General features: G+C 44.3%; 1 protein-coding gene across 3 annotated transcripts in view; it reads left to right on the top strand.

Annotated features, from left to right (window-relative positions):
• LPP (LIM domain containing preferred translocation partner in lipoma) overlaps nt 1-22831 on the top strand; it is a 685690-nt gene that overhangs the window by 108672 nt on the left and 554187 nt on the right. The window contains exon 3 of one of the 3 annotated variants that reach the window (XM_082839407.1): nt 17127-17209. The exons of the other annotated variants lie outside the window; for them this stretch is intronic. The gene's annotated coding sequence lies outside the window, so the exon portion shown is untranslated. The remainder of the gene's footprint in view (nt 1-17126; nt 17210-22831) is intronic. 3 annotated transcript variants of the gene reach the window in all.

The raw sequence follows: 22831 nt of genomic DNA, 5'->3' as shown, positions 1-22831 counted from the left end.
CTTTACATGAGCAGATGCTGGCTCCTGCTGCCCGGGTGTCCTTGACTTGTGTTCTGATGTGGGGGACATACCTGCATTAATTACAGGATGCTGATGACCCTCCAGAAGGCATCCGCTGACAGGCCCCAGGGGAAGCTGACCCTTCCCCCCGCCCCCCGCCAAGAGCTCACCCTGGACTCCCCATCTGAAGGGAGGATTCCTTGACAAGGAGTTGGTGCCTGATTGGGATTACTGTGCTGCTTGAGTTGAACTGCCAGTCAGTTCTTTTCATTTATTTGCTGTCTTGCTTTCCTTTGAACATTTTATCCAAACTTCCAGCAGTGACTCTCAATCCTGGCTGTGTGTTAAAATCACCTGGGGTTTTAATTATAACCATGCCTGTGTCCCTGTGTCCCCTGTCTAGACATTCTGATTTAAATGGACTGGGGTGGGGCCCTGGGTATCAGCATTTGAAAAAAATAAGTACTCCAGAGGATTCTAATGTCCAGCCAAAGTCAATGCTTTAGGGGCAGAAAAGCCCTCTCTTCACTCTTTTGTTGATGTGGTATGTTTTCTTCTGACTTCAGTGAACCCTCAATCTTATGATGTTATCATTCCATTGAGAGGTTGAATTTACTCATCCAAAGCATTCATGCTTTTTTTTTTTTTTTCACTGCTGTGGTCTCTCCCGTTGCGGAGCACAGGCTGCGGACGCGCAGGCTCAGCGGCCATGGCTCACGGGCCCAGCCGCTCCGCAGCATGTGGGATCTTCCCAGACCGGGGCATGAACCCGTGTCCCCTGCATCGGCAGGCGGACTCTCAACCACTGCGCCACCAGGGAAGCCCCCGCATTCATGCTTTTTTGAGGTGTCTTAGACTTTGGAGAAGGTGTTATGGGAACAGACACAGATACTGAAATCAGTGGCCTTAGAGGACGGGAATGAGCCACTTTGGAGCAACCAAAAGACAGAGCCATGACTTTTGCCATCTGACCTCCTAATTCACTCTCTCCCCCAACCCCGGCACCAGATCTTCAGCGTTGGAAGGAGTGTGTTTTCTAGTTGTGGGTTTACAATTACTTCCAACGATTTTACTCTTGAGCCTGTTGTGGTTTACTTACACTAGCTTGGATATATGTTTATAGGTAGCCTCTTTACTTTCTGTTTACTGATTGAATTTACTGCTACGTAGAAAAGACTGGCTTCACCTGACAAGATCACTGTGCACGCAGAGGCACTGCCTCTTGCTCTGGTGGAAGTACACCCAGCCTCCCAGGCTGGCATTCAGAATTCTCCCCATCGTCTGATGCCAGTCTTTCACTCTGGAATTAAGGCCACTCTTTACGGTCTTTGGGCTCCAGCCAGCTGAACTGTATCCTGGACCAGGGTCTGCCTGATCCCTGCCTTTGTTCCCTTCTCGTCCTGCTGGAACATTACCTCAGACCCTCATCCCAGAGGCTAGAAATAACATTTTCATTCCTAGAACCCCACACTGCTTTGAGTGGGAGCACGTTTAGAACTTATCACATTGTACCTTGAGCTATTCTTATTTATGCGTGTGTATAATTCTTCCCCTTCTGTAAGCTTCTGGAGGGTGGGGCAGCCTCTTAATTTTGGTGTCTTCTGCTGTGCTGAGAATATTGGAGCCGTTCTCTGAATGTTTTTTGAGTAAATGTGTTACTTTTAGTTCAACTCAGCAGTTGTCCAAAATTAACCTCATGAGATGTTGGTAGCTTTGGTGAACATTTGGAGAGGTCTACCGTGATAGAGTGAAATCCGGTGACCTAGTTACAGAATATCCCCTGCAGGCTCACTGGGGAGGGAGGCTCATGTTTAAACTCTGTGAAAGAAGAGCCTGGATTTTTTATGGTGGCGGTTGTTTACATGTCTTTTAAAATGACCCTTCCCCCCTTTTTTATGGCTTCATGATTTAAAAAACTTCTTTAGATAAAATTGGATATTATCAGCTTTACTCCTGTAGTAATTCTAAGCAAGATCATTGTTATTTGAGGACATATTGACTAAACGTTTATTTTTCAGTTTTTAAAAATTTTATTGAAGTATAGTTGATTTATAATGTGTTGGTTTCAGGTGTACAGCAAAGTGATTCAATTATACATATACATATGTTCATTCTTTTTCAGATTCTTTCCTCATATAGGTTATCACAGACTATTGAGCAGAGTTCTCTGTTCCATACAGTAGGTCCTTGTTGGTTATCTATCTTATATATAGTAGTGGGTGTATGTTAATCCCAAACTCCTGATTTATCTTTCCTCCCCACGTTTCCCCTTTGGTAACCGTAAGTTTGTTTTCGATATCTGTTAAGTCTGTTTCTGTTTAGTAAAGAAGTTCATTTGTATCATTTTAAAAAATTAGGTTCCACCTATGAGTGATATCACACGACTAAGCTTTTAGAATGGGGCTGGCACCCTGCTAGGCGCAGGCATTAACCAGAGCCGGAGATGCTGCTTCCGCCCTCCGGGCCTCAGCCTGGCAGAAGCGCGCACACCCGGAAGCCGCACGTGCTGCGGTGGGAGGGTGGCTGGGTGCGCGGGGGCCACAGGGGCAGTCATGACAGTCTATTCTGTTCTTCGTTTACCAAAATGAAGACGCTCACATTGTTAGTGAGCTTCTGGACTCTCCCGACATTCCCTGCAGGTATGATTCCGGTTATTATTAAAATTAAGTAATAATCAAATTAATATTAAACATAGTGGTTCTTTTGGTAAAAGTAACATGTGCTCATGTTGTAAATTTAGAATGTGGAGGAAAGTGTAAAAAAAAAAGAAAACCGCTTGTAATGCCACCCTTGACAGGTCAGTACTTTGACATTTTATTTGTGGAATTCTGTTTGGCTCTGTGACACCAGGTTTTTTACCTGAACTCACTCTCCACAATCTCGTTCTCAGCTCTACTTTGTATAATATTTTTAAAGCATTTGAGATGAAAAAAATACTGTATTTCAACCAAAATGCACATTCATCTCTTTTGAGGCAGGCTAACCTCATACACACACACACACACACACACACACACACACACACACACACGCGCGCGCATGCACGCGCACACAAAGGGGAACGATCACTCTGGTTGAGAACCAACTTCTCATTTTACAGATAGGAAAACTGAGGCCTAGAACTTGTCCAAGATCACATTAAAAAAAAGTGGCAATCGACACTTCAGCCCAGGTCTCCTGAATTCCGGTCCAGGGCTCTTCCTACTCGACAGTGATACCTCCTTACTAGGTCATAGAAGCAGTGGTGGAAAGAGAAGAGGAAAAACACGTCAGTTCTAAAGAGTGCAGGTTTTTTCCCCGCGTCCTTTCTCAGAGCTATTTTTGTGACTATTCAATACATGTACAATGCTGCCTCTCGCAGCATTCTGGCTGGACCAAGAGGCCATTCACTGCTGACTGCAGCCATGCTCTCCCTCTATGGCAGGCTCCATGGGATCCTGGGCCCAGAAAGCAGATGGGAACAGACTTTTTCAATCACATTTCAGGGTCTGAGTGTACACAGAAAGAAATGACTGCGTATCCTGTTAAACTTGTGTACTTAATGAAACAGTGACGGATGAGCGTGACTGACCAGGGGTGGGGCAGGGAGTGAAGTTGAGGTGGATTCATCTTAGTCTGTAATTCATTCATGAGCTCCAATAAGTCTTATACACACATGCAAATTATTCATTCTCTCTAAATGTGACCCTGTTATTCTAACTCCCCAAACCTTCAGTTGTTTCCTTTTGCATACAGAACAAAGCATGGACTCCTGCCTGGCATTTGAGGCCCTCTGTGATCTATCCTTGACACTGATATAGTGTGGAGATGTGATAATGTAGCAGTTAAGAGCCAGACTGCTCCACCGCCAATTAGCACTCTTACCTGGGCAGGATACTGCACCTGTGTTTCAGTTTCCTCATGTGTAAAATGGCAAGAAGATTGTTCTGGGGAGTAAGTGAGTTAGGATTTGTAAAGGTTTACCAGTGACTAGGTCCTAATCCATTACATAGAAAGTGCTTGCTTTGTTTACTAAATGGGTACCTTTCCAACGCCTCTACTGATAGCATTTGCCTTTTGCACTAGACTTCTTATTCCTGAGACGGTCCCCTCATTCTCCTGCCTCTGTGCAGCTGTGACCCTTAACTTTAACATGTTGGCTCTCTCATTTCATGTGTGTCCAAATCTTAATCATCCTTTTAAGGCCAGGCTCAAAGGCATCTTTATCCATTTCTTTCTTCACTAATTCACATATTCTTTATTCCCTTAACAGATTTCTTTTCTTTTAGAGATTCTGTTGTGTGCCAGGTGCATTATTTAGGAAGGCGTCCATGGTTCTTGGAGCTGGGGGAGGTCCATCACTTCTGCCATCACCACTTCTGCCACATCACCATCGACGTTGCTTTACAGTTTTGGATGGGTTTGTTTGATCTCCCCTACTAGAATATTAGCTCCTTGAGAGCAGAATGCTTATTAGTAGGTGTTTATTAAGCTATATTTAAATTGAATAAATGAATGAATAAAGTTACACTTTGTGGGTATTTATTACCTTCTAATAAAGGCAAGAAAATAGGAACAACACTGTGTGTTGTTCTATCTGTGTGTGTTGAAAATAGAACCAACTTCTCATTTTACAGATAGAAAAAAATAGGAACAACACTGTGTGTGTTGTTCTATCTGTAAAATGAGAGAGGGAGAGGGAGAGAGAAGAGATATTTTGAATGGGAAGAAGGATGAGGCTAGTTCTGAGGGCAGAGAACCCCTTCCAAGTTGAAGAAAGGCAAAAAAGACAGGAATGAAAGGAAAACTGCAGAAGTAGAGAGAAACGGGATGAGAGAGAAGGTTATTCTCTGAACTGTAAAGCAGTCGCTCCAAGAAATGGTTTTCCTTAAGTGGTATAAAATGTGAAGCGAATTGGGTCTCACTTTATCTTTCCCTCTTTAGGAGGTTGGAGCTGATTCTTAAAATGAGGTGGGGGAGGGAGGTGGAGTTTGGAGAAGGAAAGTGAAAACTGTTTTCTGAAGTTCTCTTGCCAAATAGCTCCCTGGAGAGAAAGTTCAGAGGGAGGGCCTGCCTAAGCAGACTAACTCGCTCTTTCTTTCGTCGTTGTCCTGGTCACTCTCCCATCCCTATTCTTCACTTCCAAACATCTTCTTTCCTTCTTCTTTTTTCTGTTTTTTTTTTTTTTAAATCGTATAAGTATTACAAATGAGAAGCTGGAGGAAAATTAAAACGAAACACAAGGCAAGCAGATAATTTCGATCTCAGTTATAAAAATGATGTGTTTTAGATTTGTTTCCCTGATCTGTTTCCCACTGGGAGCTTCCCCTCCTGCCACCCCTCCTCATTTCTTTTCCCAGACTTCCACCCACTTTCTGACTCAAAGCTGGAGAGGAGACTGACCACACAACGGGATTTGAGAAGTGAGCAGGGCAGTTTTCAAGTGCTGATTCTAGAGGTTTAACATGAGCAAATTCCTGGCCTTTTTCTGAAGATTTTTCAGCTGACTTTTTTTTTTGGTCTCTTGAGTTTACTACTAAAGATGCTTTGGTGTGGAAGGTACCAAGTTTCAGCGATGGGCTTGCCTTCCTGAGTGCTTGGCATATGCAGGCCTCAAGCTATTTGCGGGGGATGCTGAGATAGAAAATTGGACTTCGGACTGCAAGGGCTTGGCTGTGTGTGTATGTGTGTGCACATGCGCACTGTGGTTGCTGTGGGGATTCTGGCTTCTGGGGATGGAAGGGGGGGCCGGGAGTAGGTAGATTGGGTTGCCCACAACTGGTGGTCACCTGGAGGTGCTGTTTGCTGCTGCTGGGGAAGGCTTCACTGGGGGGTGTGGTGTTGAAAGGTCTCGAAAGATGGCTAGGACTTTAATCAACAAGGAAGAGAGACATGCGTCTTCAAGACAAAGGGAGCAGCAGAGGTATGGGAAGACATAGAAGCGTGGGGAGTGGCAGGCTGCGGAGGTGAGGAATCATAGAAGGGGTAAATCCTGCACCCTCCTCTAGGTTTGGGGGCTTTTTCCCCTGTAAGCAGAAGGGAGGGATTATGAGTTTTAGAAAGAGCTGTGATAGCATTACTCTGGTGCGTGTGTGTTTTATTTTGCTTTTACTTTTTAATTTTCCGAGTCTTTTTAGGAACTGTGAGGCAACCTTGACTCTGGGAAGCGTGCACTGCCTGCCTTTCTATGTCTTTTCTTTCCTCTTCCGGCCTGGCCTGGGGCCTTGTCTGGCTTCTGATAATGAAGTTTGGCAGGGCCGGCTCCCGGGAGCCGATGTGAGGTCTGAGCAGACCCTGGGCCTGTTCTTCGCGGTTTCCCATCCTTTTTCCTCCTCTTTTTCTCTCCTCACCCCCAGCAGGAGCAGCAGCCCTCCCCTCCCTAAAATAAATAAACCAGTCGCTCCAAAAGGTTCCAAGCACATTAGTCACATATCCCAGAAGTTTAATACAGAATTATTTTGACAGTGAGAACAAGAAGTGTTTTCTAGTTGAACGCACAGAACTTGCTTCTTCCAACTGGGCTTTCTGCCGCAGAGACAGATGATGTGTTTTTTAGATGGATCAGCCGTGCAGGAGACTGCGTCGCTTCCCTTGGAAGCGTGACAAATTGCTCACTACCAAAAGTGGTTGGGGAAAAGATGTGAAATGAGAGAGAGAGAGAGAGAGAGAGAGAGAGAGATCGCATCCTTATTGAGAACATAACTTTCTCCCTAATAACTTCAATCAGCCACTGAGAGCTTTCTATGTGTTTGTTTATTTATTTGGCCGCCCCTGGAGCTGTGAAGTCGTCTTTTAAACCCGGGCTCACGGGTGTTCTAAAAGATGAGGACAGATCGAGTTATTGCAATGCGGGTGGATCTCCAAGCATTCCGGTTGAATAGCTCTTCCAGAAATATTTCTTGACTCACTAATTTAGCACTTTCTGTTGCCGTTACTAAGCAGATTGGAGAGTCCTGCCTGCGATTTCGCCAGACTCCTCTAAGGTTGACGTGGATCCTCTTATTGCTATCTGGCCCGTGGAGAGGTGGAGGAATGCAAAGCTGAAGTCTACTGGCGCCCAAGAGGGACTTTAACCTGAGCTGCCAGAGTGCCATCTGAAGAACCAGAGAAAAGCGTGTGCTCTCCTGTCCCGGCTTCGCCCTTCTCCTTCAGGGCCCAGCCACCATGCAGGAAGAGGCTTTCTTCCAGGGTGGCTGACCTGGGTGTGAAGACCCAGAGATGAGCGTGGAGGACAGAAGTTAAGGAACTTCCAGACCTGGGATACCTGTCCTTCTGGCTCCCATGATCCTCCACTTCTTGCTTCTCAAATCTTTCTAGAGATTTCCAGCCTTTTGGTGTGTGTGGGGGGAAGTTGACCTCTCTGATTGCAGTGCATGCTCTCTGGAGCGATTTTAACCCCTTCTGATTGTTTCTCATTAGCCCCTCATTCCCAGGCCTTCATCCAAGAAACATTAACTGGCCCTCATGGGAAATCCCAATGCAGGTTTCCCCTGCTATCCGGAAGTAGAGCGTTCGTATAAAATGTTTTATGAGCCGAAATGGAGTAAAGCGAAAATCCTCTTCGGCTTTCTTTTGGTGAGTGAAAACAAATGTAATGTAGGTCTTTCATAAAAGCAAAGTGCTATAAAGAAAACTTTCGAAAAGCAGAAGATACCTGAATGTAGAATAACCAAAGTATGGTTATATGGTGATGCTGTTGTTAAATAGGCTTCTGTCCAGGGCCAAGTTCTCATCCAGAACTCCGTGCCTCTGTGGAGCCCACTTTGAAAACCATTGTAATGGAGGTGCTTCAAGACTTCTGGCAGCCCTGGCGACCATGCTTCTGGCTTCTTTAAGCTTTCTGCCTTTCTGGACATCTCTCAAGGTTGAGAAAGTGGCACCTGTACAGATGAGGAAGATGGGCCCAGAGGGAGACATGATCTTACACTGGCTGTGAAATCCCACGTTTTGAGGGCCTTTGGGCTCCCTCACTTCCGGTGATTGTTCTCAGGTGGCTGTTCTCAGGCGGCTGCTCCGCCCCCAGGCCTCCTCACCTGGGCCTGCCCTGGCCAGCTCCTCATAATTGTTCATTGCACTGCACCGAGCAGTCATCTCAGTAAACTCTTGCTACCATTGTTGGGCTCACAGCCTCTGTCTCAGGAGCATTATGAGGGGAGTAGCATGGCATTCAAGCCATTTTTAAGGAAACCTTTTTTTTTTTTTTTTAAATGCTGAATTTGCTTTTTGGCAGAAAAGTAAAGCATGGGCCATCTCTCATTTCTCTGTTGATACTTACGCAGTACCTACAATCGTATGACACTCTACTGTTCCCCAAAGAAGGTTCTGACCTTTATGATCATACTTTACATTTTCACATTGCAAGACAATTTCTAAAGAGCTTTTTTTCTAGGTAAGATCTCACTTGAGCCTCACGATAATGCAGATGCAGAGGAGACTCAACGAGGTAATACATGTAGAATCAGAGTTAGGCTCACAGTTCACAGTCAGCTTGGGAAGAATTACGGGGATGTGAACCTTAGGCTCCCTGACTCATACCATTGTAGCGAAGTATTCTTTCTCCTTGTAGCAGGAATTATGAATGAATATGCTACTAACAGCTACTGTTTATTAAGTGCTTACTTATGTGTCAAACACTGCTAGGGAGACACTTTGTAAAAAGGTCATTTAATCTCTTCAGCTACCGTATAAGGTAGAAATGATCATGTCCAGTTTGAAGACGAATCCCTGGAGATATTGAGAGGACAAGTAAGTTGCTGAAGGTTCCTCTTCACAGAGTCAATGGACCGCGTATTCCAACCAGGACTGCTTGCCTCCAGAGGCCTTTCACATAGAGGATGTGATCTCTGCCCATCCTTGGTCCTCACTAGGGAGACCAAAAGTGCTCTCTTGAAAACGACAAGGCTAGTTTGTGGGTGACCACACGCTACAGTGAGTGCCGCATACTGTTGAGAGTTAACAGGTGGTCATTTTCTCTCTGCTCTTGGAACTCGTAACATCTCTATGCAGTCTCTTCTCCTTTCCTTTTAGATTTTATGTGCTCACCACAGGAAATTACTGATCTGTGCACCACGGGGCAAGTCATTTCTATTCCTGGGCCCTTGGTTTCTCCCTCACTCAAAATAGCTTTTCTTTCCTGATCTTTCTGTCCTAAGTTTACATGTCTGGGGAATGTGCTTATTGAATTCTCTTCGTATAAGTCCTTTCAAAAATATTGTTGGGAATTATAGATGCTCAGTAAATACTTGTTTTAAATTGAAATGATAATTGCAGGTAATGCCAGTTTTCAAAGAGATTTTCTGCTTCTGAAATGCAATTTGCCAAAGTTTGAAAGTCAGACACCACATGAAGAGGTAACTAAGTCGTATCAGGGAAGATGAATGCCTAATACATATTCTGATTGGTTTGCTGGTGATGTCTTGCTTTCTTCAGTGTCAATTTTGTCTTTCTAATTCTTGTATTAGGACAACTATCCTCCCTTCCCCCAAGACACACATCAGCATTTGCAGACACAGACGCACAGACACACAGACGCGCGCGCGTGCACACACACACACACACACACACACAGTTCTTGAGCAAGAGACCCTCTTACATTTGTTAAATTTGTCACTTTCTCCACAGAATCTGGTTAGCATACCTTTGGGTGAGCAAAAGAAAAATCTTTTTCTCTGTGCCAAGTTCAGGGTGTGAATCAATTCTCCCTGGCTTTTGCATTTTAGTAAATGTTTCCTAGATGGATTCATCGAATTTCCAGTAAAGACAAACAGCTCAGAAAGCAGATTGCTTTCATACCCGAGGCCTGAGTTCTGTGACCCAGGCGTTGGAGCTCAGTTCCATATATGGCCAAAAGAGAAACAGGGTGAGGGAGTGGAGGGAGAATACCAGACATAAAATGCATTCCTGAGAAGTGTGCCTTCGCAACTGACAAAACAGGACCCTCGTTGGTTTCCATCTTCTGCAGAACATGAAACTGTGACGTTTTCAGAAAGAAGCCAATGTTCCAGGCATCTGCCACAGGGAACAGTTTATTTTCCCTTTTCTTTTGGGTCACATGTAGGTTTAATTTGGAGTCAGTGTTGAAGTCAACGCTAGCAAGCAATGAGGACTAAAAAATTATTCTTGGAGTCAGCAGATGTGGGTACTCAGCCCAGTAAGACCGCCATCCAGCTGTGAAACTCTCTCTGGCTTGTTTTCTCTCAGTGTCAGAGTGACAGGGCTGAATATGATGATCTCTGAGATCTCTACTATTTCTGTTGTCTTTGGTTCTAATTTTGCCTGAGATTTTCCAGTTCCTGTGGAATTCCCCACAGAAAGTAGTTTCTAATTCTTCCAAATACTTTCTGTGGTTTGAACTTAAAAAGACACAATAAAAACCCTGGTCTTGAATTTTTCTTTGTGATTTCCTTAAATATAACTTAGACACATTGTTATTAGCCTTTCACTTGGCAGATAGCTTCTTACTGAGGGTGGAGATGGGTGCATTTACTGCTTCCTCAAGGTCTTCCCCCTCTGCTGGTCCCTCTTGTTGTTGGAGAACAAATTCAGGTATGCCCAACACAGAGTTGTAGGAACAGGTGTGCACTTAGCAAATGCAGCCTTGTAGTGGCCTTATCAGTTGTCTGCGTCTTTTATAAATTCCGTCTCCTCTGTGGGAGAAGCGGGGCTGGTAGGAGGCAGCTCCAGAAACTTCCTCACACCTCAGGATATGGAACTAGGGATGTGAAATTGAGGTGTTGGCTTTCCAGTTAGTAATTGGATGAGTCACTTGCCTGTCACACATGTTAAGAAGGTTAAGAAAGAAATAAAAATACAAAATTTTGGCCCTCGAGAGGACCGCAGTCATTTCTACTTTATGAGGCCAGACATGATTTCTTTCTTTCTCTCATTTATCTCAGTTGAGATAAAGGGAGGCTTCTCTGTTCCCTGACAAAACGTTCCAGCCCTCGGGCTTTCCCATCCTGATGGCAGCCCATGGCCACCAGCACGCTGAGCGCTCGGGGAAAGGTGCTGTTTGGAGGAGCCCACGGTGGTTCAGCAGGCATCCAGGGGAGCCCCTTCTCCCTGCTGAGGCTCAGCTCCGGTGCTGCTCTGCTTTGCTGCGACGGCCCCTTCGATGGGACCAATAAATGCTCCCGCATAGACGCTAAGTCCTAGGTGGTGGAGGAGGAGACAGGCAAGTACTGAGAAAGCAGAGAGCGATTGCTCCAGAGAGAGCGGGAGCTAAGAGGTCTGTGTTCTGTTGGCACCTGTGCCGTGAGCTTTCTTTGTGACTTGGTCAAGATGCTTCAGGTCTCTAGGCCTTCATTTCTCCATCTGGAAAGTGAAATGCTAGTGGGCCTTGGAGGTTATTTAATTGAACGTATTTCCAGATCGTTGCTTCGTGTCTCATATTGCTCCTACTTCATATCCCCAGTCACACTGAGCTCATCAACTTGCACAGAGTTCTGACTAGTCCTCCTTAATGTCCAAGAGAACAAAGACAGGATGGCTTCTCTGTGGGTTCCCACTCATTATACTATTTTGACCAAACTTTTTAGCAAGGCATTCAACTCCCTTCACAGTCTAGTTCCAACTGATGGTTGCAGCCTTTCCTTGCATGGGTGGCCTTCATCTTGACTTTGAGCCCTCTGGCGCCACGGAGGTAGGTGTGTGTATAAAAAGAGGAGACTGCGCACCATGACCAGGCAGCGTAACTGGGGCTGGAGTGGAATCGAGAAGAATGAATCAGGATCCTGGGCCTCTGTGATAGACTCTACCAGTGAGTTAGGGGATATTTAAGGAGACTGAGCACAGTGTATCTTCTGCTTTGGTAGAAAGCATACATTGTAATGGTTACAAACCCTTGGTGCTATTATGAGAAAACCACAGGGAAGACCAATCACATAAACAGTAATAATTTATTGGCTGTGACTAACCCTTCGGGGAGTATGATATGTGATGTAGGTTTCTACAGGGCTTTCCAGTGGACTAACCCTTTTCCACACCCATTAACTCATCAGATCCTCATAGGTGAGGTGGCAGGCTAAAGAATATACCCTCACTTTACTTTAGAGCAAACTGACGCTCAAATAAAGTTGAAGAGGCTGCCCAGTGTCGCAGGGTAAAAGCTGGCACGGCAGAGATTTGTCTAGTGCTTTTATGCCTGCACTGTGTTTCTTTTTGAAGCTTCAGCCTATCCAATACATCAGGATAAACACACACACACACACACACACACACGTACACGTACACACCCACCTCCCCCATCAGAGGATGGCAGAAGATGCTATTTAATTAGTTGTGAATTGTGCGAGCCATAATATTTGGTGAATCAGTCTTGGTGATGAGTAGGGTGATGTGACAGTCAGTTCACTTTCACAGCTGAATTCTCAACTAGGGCACTATGACAGGGAACAGAACTGAGGATTTCTAGTTTGGGACTGTTCATTCTTGGCACGTGTACTTTCATTTACTTAAGACAGCAAAGAACTAAAAATTATCAGACATTTAATATGTGCCAGGTTTAGTGCTAGATGCTAATCCGTAGAAGTGAATCATAAACCAAGGGTTGGGAAGGACTTTAAAATGTGTGTGGAATACCCCATCTTTCCTCTCATCCATCAGTCCCTCCTCTGTTATTCTCATCAGGTGTTATGTCCGACTGTACTTGACTACTTCATGTGATCTCTTATTGTAGGGGGTCGTTGCTCCAAACGCTTTGATCTTTAATGTTTAGAGAAACACCCAAACTATTTGTAACTTCCATCAGTGTTAATTTATTCATCTGTTAAGTGGCTTTATGAAAATGGAATCCTTCTCTTAAATTTATGTTTTCTTCTTAGAGTAAGTTCCTTGGGTTGGCTGTCTGCTCTTGAGAGAGATTATTAACTCTCATTTCTCCTAAAATTTCCTCTTACATGATATGGGGCTGCTTATCTTGATTCTGGAAGGTGAAAATTGGGGGAAATGAGCCCACATTGTATTCTTTCAACTCCCATTTTTGGGGCCAGAATTATATCTGTATAATTGCTCAAATTTTGGATCATGTAGGAACATGTTTCTGCACACGGGATTTGAAAACTATTTATACTTTCTTAGAAATGCAAACTCTTCAAGTTGCAAGGGAGCATAAAGATTCCCTCAGATAGCCTTAGACTACAAATTCCTTGAGGTCAAGAGCTGTGTCAGATACATTTCTGTACCTCTTACTGCCGGTACCAGGGGCCTTGACAAAAGAACTGGATTGATTGGATTATCAGTTTTTGTGCTTTCTTTGCCCCTTCCTCGACTTGTTCAGTCATTGGGAGGAGTTGGATGGACCCATCGAGTGTGATGAATAAGTAAATCACAGGGTTAACCCCCCTCCGCTAGGGCTTTAGCTGTGTTTAGATTTAAGAATGCTGAGTAACTCATAAAACACAATTCCAAAGCACTTTGCAGATAGAAAGTGCTTCATGTGTAATAAATAATAACGGGCTATAGAAACTTCTGATAGATCTTATGGTGGTAGAGTGAAATGGTTGGTGTTGACCCCTCTCATCATTTTGCAATTAGTGTTTCCATCTTCAAGTCACTGTATATTCCTCATTGTGGGCAAAGTTACTTTCTGAACTCCTAGGAATTAAGCCTTCCAGTTACCGTTAGGAGAGGGATGGAAGGAACATCATGAAAATTGATAGGCGAGTCTTTAATTGATAGGCAAGGCTTTAATTCCCTGCTTAAATCCAGTCCTTTCTGGATCCTGTCCTCTTCCTCAACTGTTATGTCTTTTACGGAGTCTGTAGTCGTCACCTCTATTTTACTTCCAGACCATCGGTATTCTCAAGCGATGGAAAAGGGCACCTTTCTCCAAAGGAGACAGTGGAATGGTCAGGGCCCATCCTGCCTTTGAATCATCAGTATAAGAGGGATTTCATCCAGGGAATGGCCTGCCTTTCCTTTGTCCTGAAGCGTGGGTCAGTCTGATTCAAATTTGGTGAATATGCGGTGACTGCCCACCAGGAGCCATGAACTACGTTTTCACCTGTGTTATCCCACCTTATGAAAGTGAGTGAACTGAAGTATAAACAGAATCTTGCTGTTTTTCTTGGTGACTTTCAAAGCCTCTTTCTTCTCAGCAACAGTGACCCACTGTAGCTGAGCATTATTCATTCAATTAGTAAATATTTATTCAGCACCTACTATATTCCAGGAACTCCTCTCAGCGAATAAAACAAAGTCCTCTCAAGCTGACATTTGAAGGATTTAACACAAGTATGATTTTTAAAAAAATGATCTGGCAGAATTATGCCTAAAGCAATAAACACCACAAACAACACACCAGCTCTTTCCTTCTGCCCTTTCCTCCTACTCTTTCTCTTGTCTCTCATTTTTTTCCTCTTCATAACCTGACTCAGCACCCTTTATTCTCTCACCCTGTCTTACCAAGAAGCCCATATTTTCTTCATTCCTTTCTTTGTCTCCTCTCTATGTCTGCTTGTGCCTTGTACATGGGGGCGCAGCAGATGAGCCCTGATGCTGGCTTGCTCCCAGCTTTGTGCCCACACCCTAGCTTCCCTGTGCTCCTGCTTCACCTCCAGGCATGGAGTGGTGGGTAGATGCCCATGCTGCCAATTGGAACCTGGAGGGAAGGGTGGCTGGTGGCTCTGGAGCTTTTGGTTGCCCATCCAGCAGCACTGCATTGTCCGGATCCTGTTGAAGAGATGGATGTGGCCCCAAATCCTAGGTACTCCAGCAGATTATCAGCTCATAGGTGCTTCTCTCAGGAGGTCTTCCTTGATTCTCTTCTCAATTCTTATCATGCATCTTTGCCGGAATAGAAGCTCAGTAAATTGAGTTTCTTTTGCTTCTCTGAAGTCTCATGTCTCTTTATCTGGGCTTGACTTAATGGGACTTCCTCTTTAATTTCATGGTTCTTGTGCCCATTTCTCACCTCCCTAGGAAGCATGGACTGTGTCCATGTGTGTTAAAGTCTGTTAAATGAACTGGGGGTGGGAGGGGGAGCATTTTACAAAAACTAAAGTTTGTTTCTTGTTTTGGGATGAGACTCTTGGAGCCACATTTATTACTCAGTCCTAGGTTTTAGTGGCTCAGAGGCAGAGAGCTGACCGTTACACTGATCGAGTGATTGAATTTTCAAGTGCTTCTGCATTTCCACTCAAGTCTGAGGTTTGCAGATGCCTGACCATTTCTGGGTTATTGTCATCTACCCCTAAATCTGATATTTGGGAATGCGACCATGATAACTCCCTAGTAGATGCAGAGTAGAACTGGTAGGATAGAGCTTTTCGTCTCTGTTCCCATGATCTTGACCTCTAACATCATGCTTTACTTTTTCTTTTTAAATAAATTTATTTATTTATTTATGGCTGCGTTGGGTCTTCGTTGCTGTGCGCGGGCTTTCTCTAGTTGCGGCAAGCGGGGGCTACTCTTTGTTGTGGTGCGCGGGCTTCTCATCGCGGTGGCTTCTCTTGTTGCAGAGCACAGGCTCTAGGCGCGCAGGCTTCAGTAGTTGTGGCTTGCATGCTCTAGAGCGCAGGCTCAGTAGTTTTGGCACGCAGGCTCAGTAGTTGTGGCTCGTGGGCTCTAGAGTGCAGGCTCAGTAGTTGTGGCGCATGGGCTTAGTTGCTCCACGACATGTGGGATTTTCCCGGACCAGGGCTCAAATCCGTGTCCCCTGCACTGGCAGGTGGATTCTTAACCACTGAACCACCAGGGAAGTCCCATGCTTTACTTTTTGCCTTTTGTTTCTGTGCTGGATTCCAGCCCCCAGTCTCTCTGGTTAGCATGATAACTCTTGTTTATTGCACATGTACTAAATGTCAGGCACTGACTAAATTGTTTTCCATATTTCCTTTCATTTAATCCTCAAAGCCAGCCAGTGTAGTAGGTAGTAGCATTATCTGTGTTGGATGGATGAGGAAATTGAGGCTTAGAGAGGTTTAAGTAACTTGCCCAACATCACACAAAATGTGATGACAGGGTTTGGCACCAGCTTTTGATTTCTGAATTACTCTACTCACCCCTGGTTGCCTCTCCCGCCCTTTTCTGCTCGCCTTGCTTATGAGAGTCAAGGACTAGGTATTGGATGGAAGGAATGCTCTTTCCTCACTTCTTTCTCCCGTTGGCACCTGTAGCCAGAGCACTTTATTCTTCTGACCTCTCATCAGATTCTGAATTGGCTCTCAAGGCTGGATTTGCTGACAGGTACCTTCTAGTGGGTTCATTGTTTTTCATGGTTTACTTGGTTTATCACCAATGAGGGACAGCTTGACATTTACTTTCCTGTCTCTTGGATTCTGATCTCCTCTCAGTGTTTCTCCACACTTAGCAAAGACTCTATGACCGTATGAACTGATGGCAAGTACCTTCCTGCATATCCATCATAATACAATATGTTATAATAAGATCTAGAGGTATAGTTGAGATTTTGAGAGCAGTCTAAGAGAAGAGAGTGAAGTTTGGAGAGAGGCATGACCTTCACATCTTCTGGTGGATGCTGGTGAGCACAGCTCAGCCCCTTGAAATCATTTGCTCTCCAGGGACCTGCCTCAGCCTGGGCCACTTATATTATTGGTGCTTAGCATTTTTGTATTACTTTACATTTGCAGAGTGCTTTCCAGTGATTTATTAGCTGTTCTTGTTTTTAATAGCCCCTGGAGGTAAGTTGATATTCAACCTTCTGAGAACATAAACGCATAGAGAAGGCTCATCTCATCAGATATTATTGGATCTGGGGTCAGGACTTTGAACTCCTGGGATAAGGCCATTTGGTGTCATTGCCTCATGAGGATTAATAGGAGACCAAGTGGACTTTACTTTAGCTCCCAGAGTCTCTAAGGCAGAGGTGGAATGATGGTAGCTATTTAAGGAAATTGCCCAGAAGCCATTATCAAAGGACCTGGATTCCAGTCCTGACTTGGCTGTTGACCATCTGTATTGACCTTGAGCCATTGCTTTGCCTATCTGTATCTTGGATTCACTCTCTGGTAAAACAAGGGTCATCTCCCAAGTCCCTTTAGATCCAACATTGTGTTAAATATAATTCTATGACTTTGGACCCCTTCTTTGGAAGGGGTAGTTGGTGAATGATACGACAGGGAATATGGGTATAGATCTCAGCCATTAGGGGATGTATATTCAAAAGGTGTTCACCTTCCCTTTTCCAGGATCCAAGGACAACCTGACAATGATAAGCCTTCAGATTTATTTGAAGAAGCACATCATAGTCCTCATTCACTGTAAAACTAAGGTACTGAGTGGAGCTGCTAGAGGGAAGCCAGACTGGAGCCAAGAGCATCAATCCTGTGTCTTATGGATGTTGTAGAAAGTAATTAGTAGGCTTGATTATCTAACTGGTTCAACAAACGTTTTGGGGATATGATGTAATGTGAGGAAACATTTAGTTGTCAGATTTTAGGGCTGTATCAAATTTATTCTTGCAGGAAAAGTCTAGTTGTCCTGGCAACCTGAAATTGATTTTCTTTTTGCTCTTGTCAGCTGAAACTGGTCCCCTTTGAATCATTCCTCTAATTTAATATAGAGAACTGTATGTCCTCACCTGGTGACCAAATCGTTCTTAATGACAGGTGACCCCAGCAAATGGTTCCTCTTTCCTACCTGAGCCAGAGGCGATAGTTTATTACTGCCTTCACCCCATGTTGTTCTCTTTGTGGTTATTTATTCATCCGTGGAGTCAGGTGAGGAAGTAAAGTGGCATTCACTTAATTAAGAGTTCAGTCAGGCCTGTAGAGCAATGATGTAATTGGCAGCCAATCACAGCCTTTCGTTTCCAGTTACTTCTTGGGCAGGGATGGGATTAGAATGGGCTCCAGGGGAGGGAGTCCTTTAGTATTCTGTAACCTGGGGAGGGTGATGTAATGGCCCAGATGACTGTTTTCTGCCTCTGTCAGTCATCTCTATCAAGGGAAAGGGGATGATCTGTGAGCTAGGAAGGGTAGAATCGACGTCATTAAGAAGAAATTGATGTCCTCGACAGAAGAGGAGGTTGCAAGAGAGCAGTCTGCTCTACTAAATGATTTCAAAGTTCATGGGACACATGTACTGCATCTCAGGATACAGGGAACGTCTGATGGTGACTGTGGAAGGGAGGCCAGTAATTCTGAGGAAACCTGGAAATCAGCAGAAATGCCAGAAGTGAGAGATGAGGAAATAGATATCAGTTACCAAAAAAAAAAAAAAAACAAAACAAAACCCAAACAAACCAGTATCCGGAGTCTAGAATCTGCTGACTTTATTGTGATTCCCGGTATAATTCTAGACTTGCTTTTTCGACAGATGATTTATGAGTCTTTGAAAGGAAGCTGTGTTCACCAGGAGCTGGAACAGGGTCACCTCGCCATTTCCCTTTTTGTTTCAGTTAATCAGCTGGTGGATTAGAGTGATATCATAGACATAGTGTAGACCGGGCAGGTTTTGGAGTCAGGTTGTCTGGGTTTAAATCCAGCATCCTCTGCTTCGTAGCTACACGATCTTAGGCAAGTTGCTTAATTTCTGTGACTCAGCTTCCTCTTCTATAAAGTGGGGCTAATGATAGAACAGAGAAAGACTCTATGAAGTAATGCATGTGAAATCCTAAAACAACACCTTGCACATATTAAGCATTCAGTAAATGTTGCTATCGTTACTCGTAGTAGGGAGACCTTTGAATTTAATAAAGCATTTAAAATCTTCTACATATTTATAGATAAGATGGAGACACGTAGGGTGGATTATGAAACAGGCAGTGGATTAATTTATGGGTCCATGAATGAATACACACTTTGTAGTAACATGGGTAGAGACGCTTGAAACTTACATTGCAAGGGTGAGGATGCAGGGAGTGAGTGAGTTTGTGAACCTTTCTGCAACTTACCAAACCCCTTCCTACTCCCTCATCCTTTTTTCTCCCAAGAAGGAACCATCATTAAAAATTTAGTATGTGTCTAGTTTTCCCCTGTACATTTATATTGCTATAAATATATATTTATTTCTTGGTTTAAAAAAAAAACCTCAAAAGTTTACATTCTTTGTTTTTTCAAAAGAATACCAGGACTATCAAAATTGGAACAGTCACTTGGAGCTGCAGTGCCATGTTTGACTTATTTATTTATTTTTTTAGTTGAAGTATACTTGATTTACAGTGTTTCAGGTGTACAGCAAGGTGATGCAGTTCTATTATAGATTCAGATTCTTTTCCATTATAGGTTATTACAAGATAGTGAATACAGTGCTCTGTGCCATACAGTAGGTTCTGGTTGTTTATATATTTTATATATAGTAGTGTGTTATCTGTTAATCCCAAATTCCTAATTTATTTCTCACCCTTTTTTCCCCTTTGGTAACCGTAAGTTTTTTTTTTTCCTTTTTTTTCTATGTCTGTGAGTCTGTTTTTGTTTCGTAAATAAGTTCATTTGTTTCATATTTTAGATTCCACATGTAAGTGATATCATATGATATTTGTCTTTCTCTGTCTGGCTTACTTCACTTAGTATGAGAATCTCTAGGTTCATCCATGTTGCTGCCAATGGCATTATTTCATTCTTTTTTATGACTGAATAGTATTCCATTGTATATATGTACCACGTCTTCTTTATTCATCTCTTCTTGGACATTTAGGTTGCTTCCATGTCCTGGCTATCGCAAATAGTGCTGCTATGAACTTTGAGCTTCATGTATCTTTTCGAATTAGAGTTTTCACTGGAAATATGCCCAGGAGTGGGATTGCTGGATCATACGGTAACTCTATTTTTAGTTTCTTTAAGGAATTCCCTATGTTTGACTTATGTATAATCATTCTTTATCCGTAGGCAGTGGTACCTATACTGTTTTCCCTTCTCACTGTGGCCTTGGGAGACTTTCCTTTCTTCCTTTACCTACCCTTCCCTTCTCATCTGTTCCCTCCCTTTCTTCCTTCCTTCCCTCCCTCCCTGGTTATCTACCTTCTTACCTTTCTTCCTCTTTTCACTTTAAAAAATCTCTGTCCTTAGCTTAAATTGGGTCTTAGAGACCATACTTTGCATGATGTTATAGGTCTTTGGAGAATCAGGCTTTGGCCACCCAGTTCCAGCTCTGAATTGCCAGGTCTCACCAATACATTTTCTTGGGCTTCCGTTTCCTTGTCTTTAACACTGGAGGTTGTGGTACCATGTCCAGACTCAAGAGGCCATATTGGGGCATGAGTGAGTGATAACATGTCTTTCCTTGTTCTGTCTGTGGCATGCTAGGAGGTTGGCTGCATATACATGTACGTTCCTTGGTTTTTTGGAGGGGTAGGTTTTATTTTGCTGGGGTGCCCTGAGAGTAGTGAGCTCACAGCCTCTGTCATGAGACTTGCCTTGTGTTTTTCTGGCCTCCCAGTGTCCTTAATATACGCGATAAGCCTGCACAGGGCCCTACCCGATCTGACTTCAGGCTGCCTTTCCCCAGCCCCCTGACTCCCCCTATCTACCCCATGCTCATACTCTCCATCCCACGTGGAGGGCCATTCTGCCTGGCCGGCTGTGGAGGCCCGGCAGCACCCTTCCATACCTAGCTCAAATTCCGCCTTCTCAGAAACGTCAGCTTTCCCATTTGGAATCAGTCTCTTTGCTCCTACATTCCCCATCCCATGGTTTGTATTTTGAGAAACGCTTTCTCAGACCATCTTGTATTTTAATGGGTGATATCTGTTTCTGAGCTCTGATCTGCAGAAGGCGGGTATCTCTGAGCCTTTGGAGCTTAGCTCAGTAGCTGGCATTTTCAGGCACTCTGTAAATATGTGTTAAATTGAATTACTTAGGAGGCCTGAGGGGTTGGAAGGTTATCTACAGTTAACCCAAGGAATTAGAAGGGCTCCTGGGAACTGATTTAGGGACCTGTAGCTCTTAAGAGCAGCGATCAGCTTTTCCCTGCCTCCTTCTTAATCCTGTTTTTGCAGAGGCAGAGGGAAAGGTGATGTCTGCTTAAGATGCTGGTGACATTCCCAGTGAGATAGGTCAAGGTGCACCATCTCTTCTTCTAGCTCTCAAGTTCTTGGAGTGTCAACCTTCCTTCTATCAGAAAAGATTTCCTTTCTAAAAACAATTTTATTAATTAATTTATTTTTGGCTGCATTGGGTCTTCGTTGCTGCGCGCAGGCTTTCTCTAGTTGTGGTGAGCGGGGGCCGCTCTCTGTTGCGGTGCGCGGGCTTCTCATTGCGGTGGCTTCTCTTGTTAAGCCCGTGTGCCACAACTACTGAGCCTGCGCTCTTGAGCCTGTGAGCCACAACTACTGAGTCTGCGTGCCACAACTACTGAAGCCCGCGCGCGTAGAGCCCATGCTCCTCAACAAAGGAAAAGATTTCCTTTTGAAGAGGAGGAAGTGATTTATGTGATGACCTCTGGATTTCTGACTTCGGTTATAAATGTTCTTGAAAAAGACTTTGCGGTTGCCCCTGCTACAAGGAAGGTGGACAAGTCAAGGTGTGCTTTGTGAAACTGAGTGAAACTCCAGCCTTGCTTTGTGACTCTGACCCTTGGGAACAGTCCAGGGTCAGGCTGTACGCACATGGCGTGCTCCAGAAATCCACCTTCCACCATCACTATTGGGATCTTAACTCAATTGCTGCTTGTGAAACACCTTTTCCTGACTTGCAGTGCAGATTCTGCATGGACTACTGAGTATTGCTTCTAGTGACTCATGCATAGAAAAACGCTTTATGTTTAACACATCACAGATAGAGAGAGAGACTTCAGGTGTGAAAGAGATGCGTGATACAGAGGAAGGAGAAAAAGAGCAAGTCCAGGACCCATGCTTCCAGTCCTAAATATGCCAGAGACATATTGTGTGGCATGTGGCCTTAATTTCCAGATCTGTAAAATGGGACACTGATAATTACTAGGAGGGGTTGTTATGTATGTTAACTGAGATTATCTAGGCAAAGCATCTGGCAGGTAGCACCGGACATGGTTCAACAACAGAGAATCTCAGTGAAATTGTATCGACTTGGTTATGAGCCCGGCTCCAGTAGCTGCTTGAATTAGGATGATTTATATAACTTCAGTGAGACTGAGTTACTAAACCTCTCTGAGCCCCAATTGAAGTGGATTTTATTTGGCATTAACTATACCTTGCATGCTCAGTTGTAAAGATTAGAGAATGTTTGTAAAAGCCCTAGCAAGGTGGTGTTTCTCAGCATCTGGCCCGGGGATTGACCCTTCCCACTGCCCCAGCTTCTCTGGAGTGGTGAGATGTATGCTGTGGGGCGATGTGTCTCAGAGGTGTTGACTGAAGTTCCCCTTAGCGCCATGCTTCCTTCCTGTGTCCTGGGCACAAAACCTTTCTCTCTAGAAACCAGACCTGTAGAATAGAGTTAGTCATGGAGAGGCTGATTTTAGGAGGATACCAACCAGAGCATGTCTGGAGAAGTGCAGCCAGTCCAGTGGAGGGTGTTTTAAGAGCTTTCATTTGTTGGAGAGCTGGCAGTATTTCAGTTGGGGAAGGTGGATTTTGGATGCGAGGGGAAGGTTGAGATTGGTGATGGAGAGAGAAGTTATTGCTGGTCCAGGGTGGAGGTGACCAGGCCTAACAGAGGAGAGTGGCAGGTGAGGATGGAGAAGTGGCGCTTAGCAGAAGGAGGATGGGAATTAGGAAACCCAAGGAAGACGTGGAGGGTTCTGGTCAGAGTATTGGGTGCAGAGGCTGGAGACACATGAACAATTATGGTGTAGCTGCGGGACTTCTCAGGATAAGCAGGACAGGGGCTTTCTGTTGTCACCATCCCACTAGGGAAAAGAAGGGACGGTCCTAAGCTGTGTGTGTGTGTGTGCGCGTGCGTGCACGCGTGCGTCTGTGTGTGTGCATGTGTGCATAAGTGTGTATTAGGAACAGGACCAAAGAGGTTGGGGATTTACC

This window comes from Leucopleurus acutus, assembly GCF_964270905.1.
Source record: "Leucopleurus acutus genome assembly, chromosome: 5".
In the NCBI taxonomy this organism is placed as follows: domain Eukaryota; kingdom Metazoa; phylum Chordata; class Mammalia; order Artiodactyla; family Delphinidae; genus Leucopleurus; species Leucopleurus acutus.
Note: the sequence above shows the minus strand (reverse complement) of the source record. Positions and strands in the feature narration are given on the sequence as shown.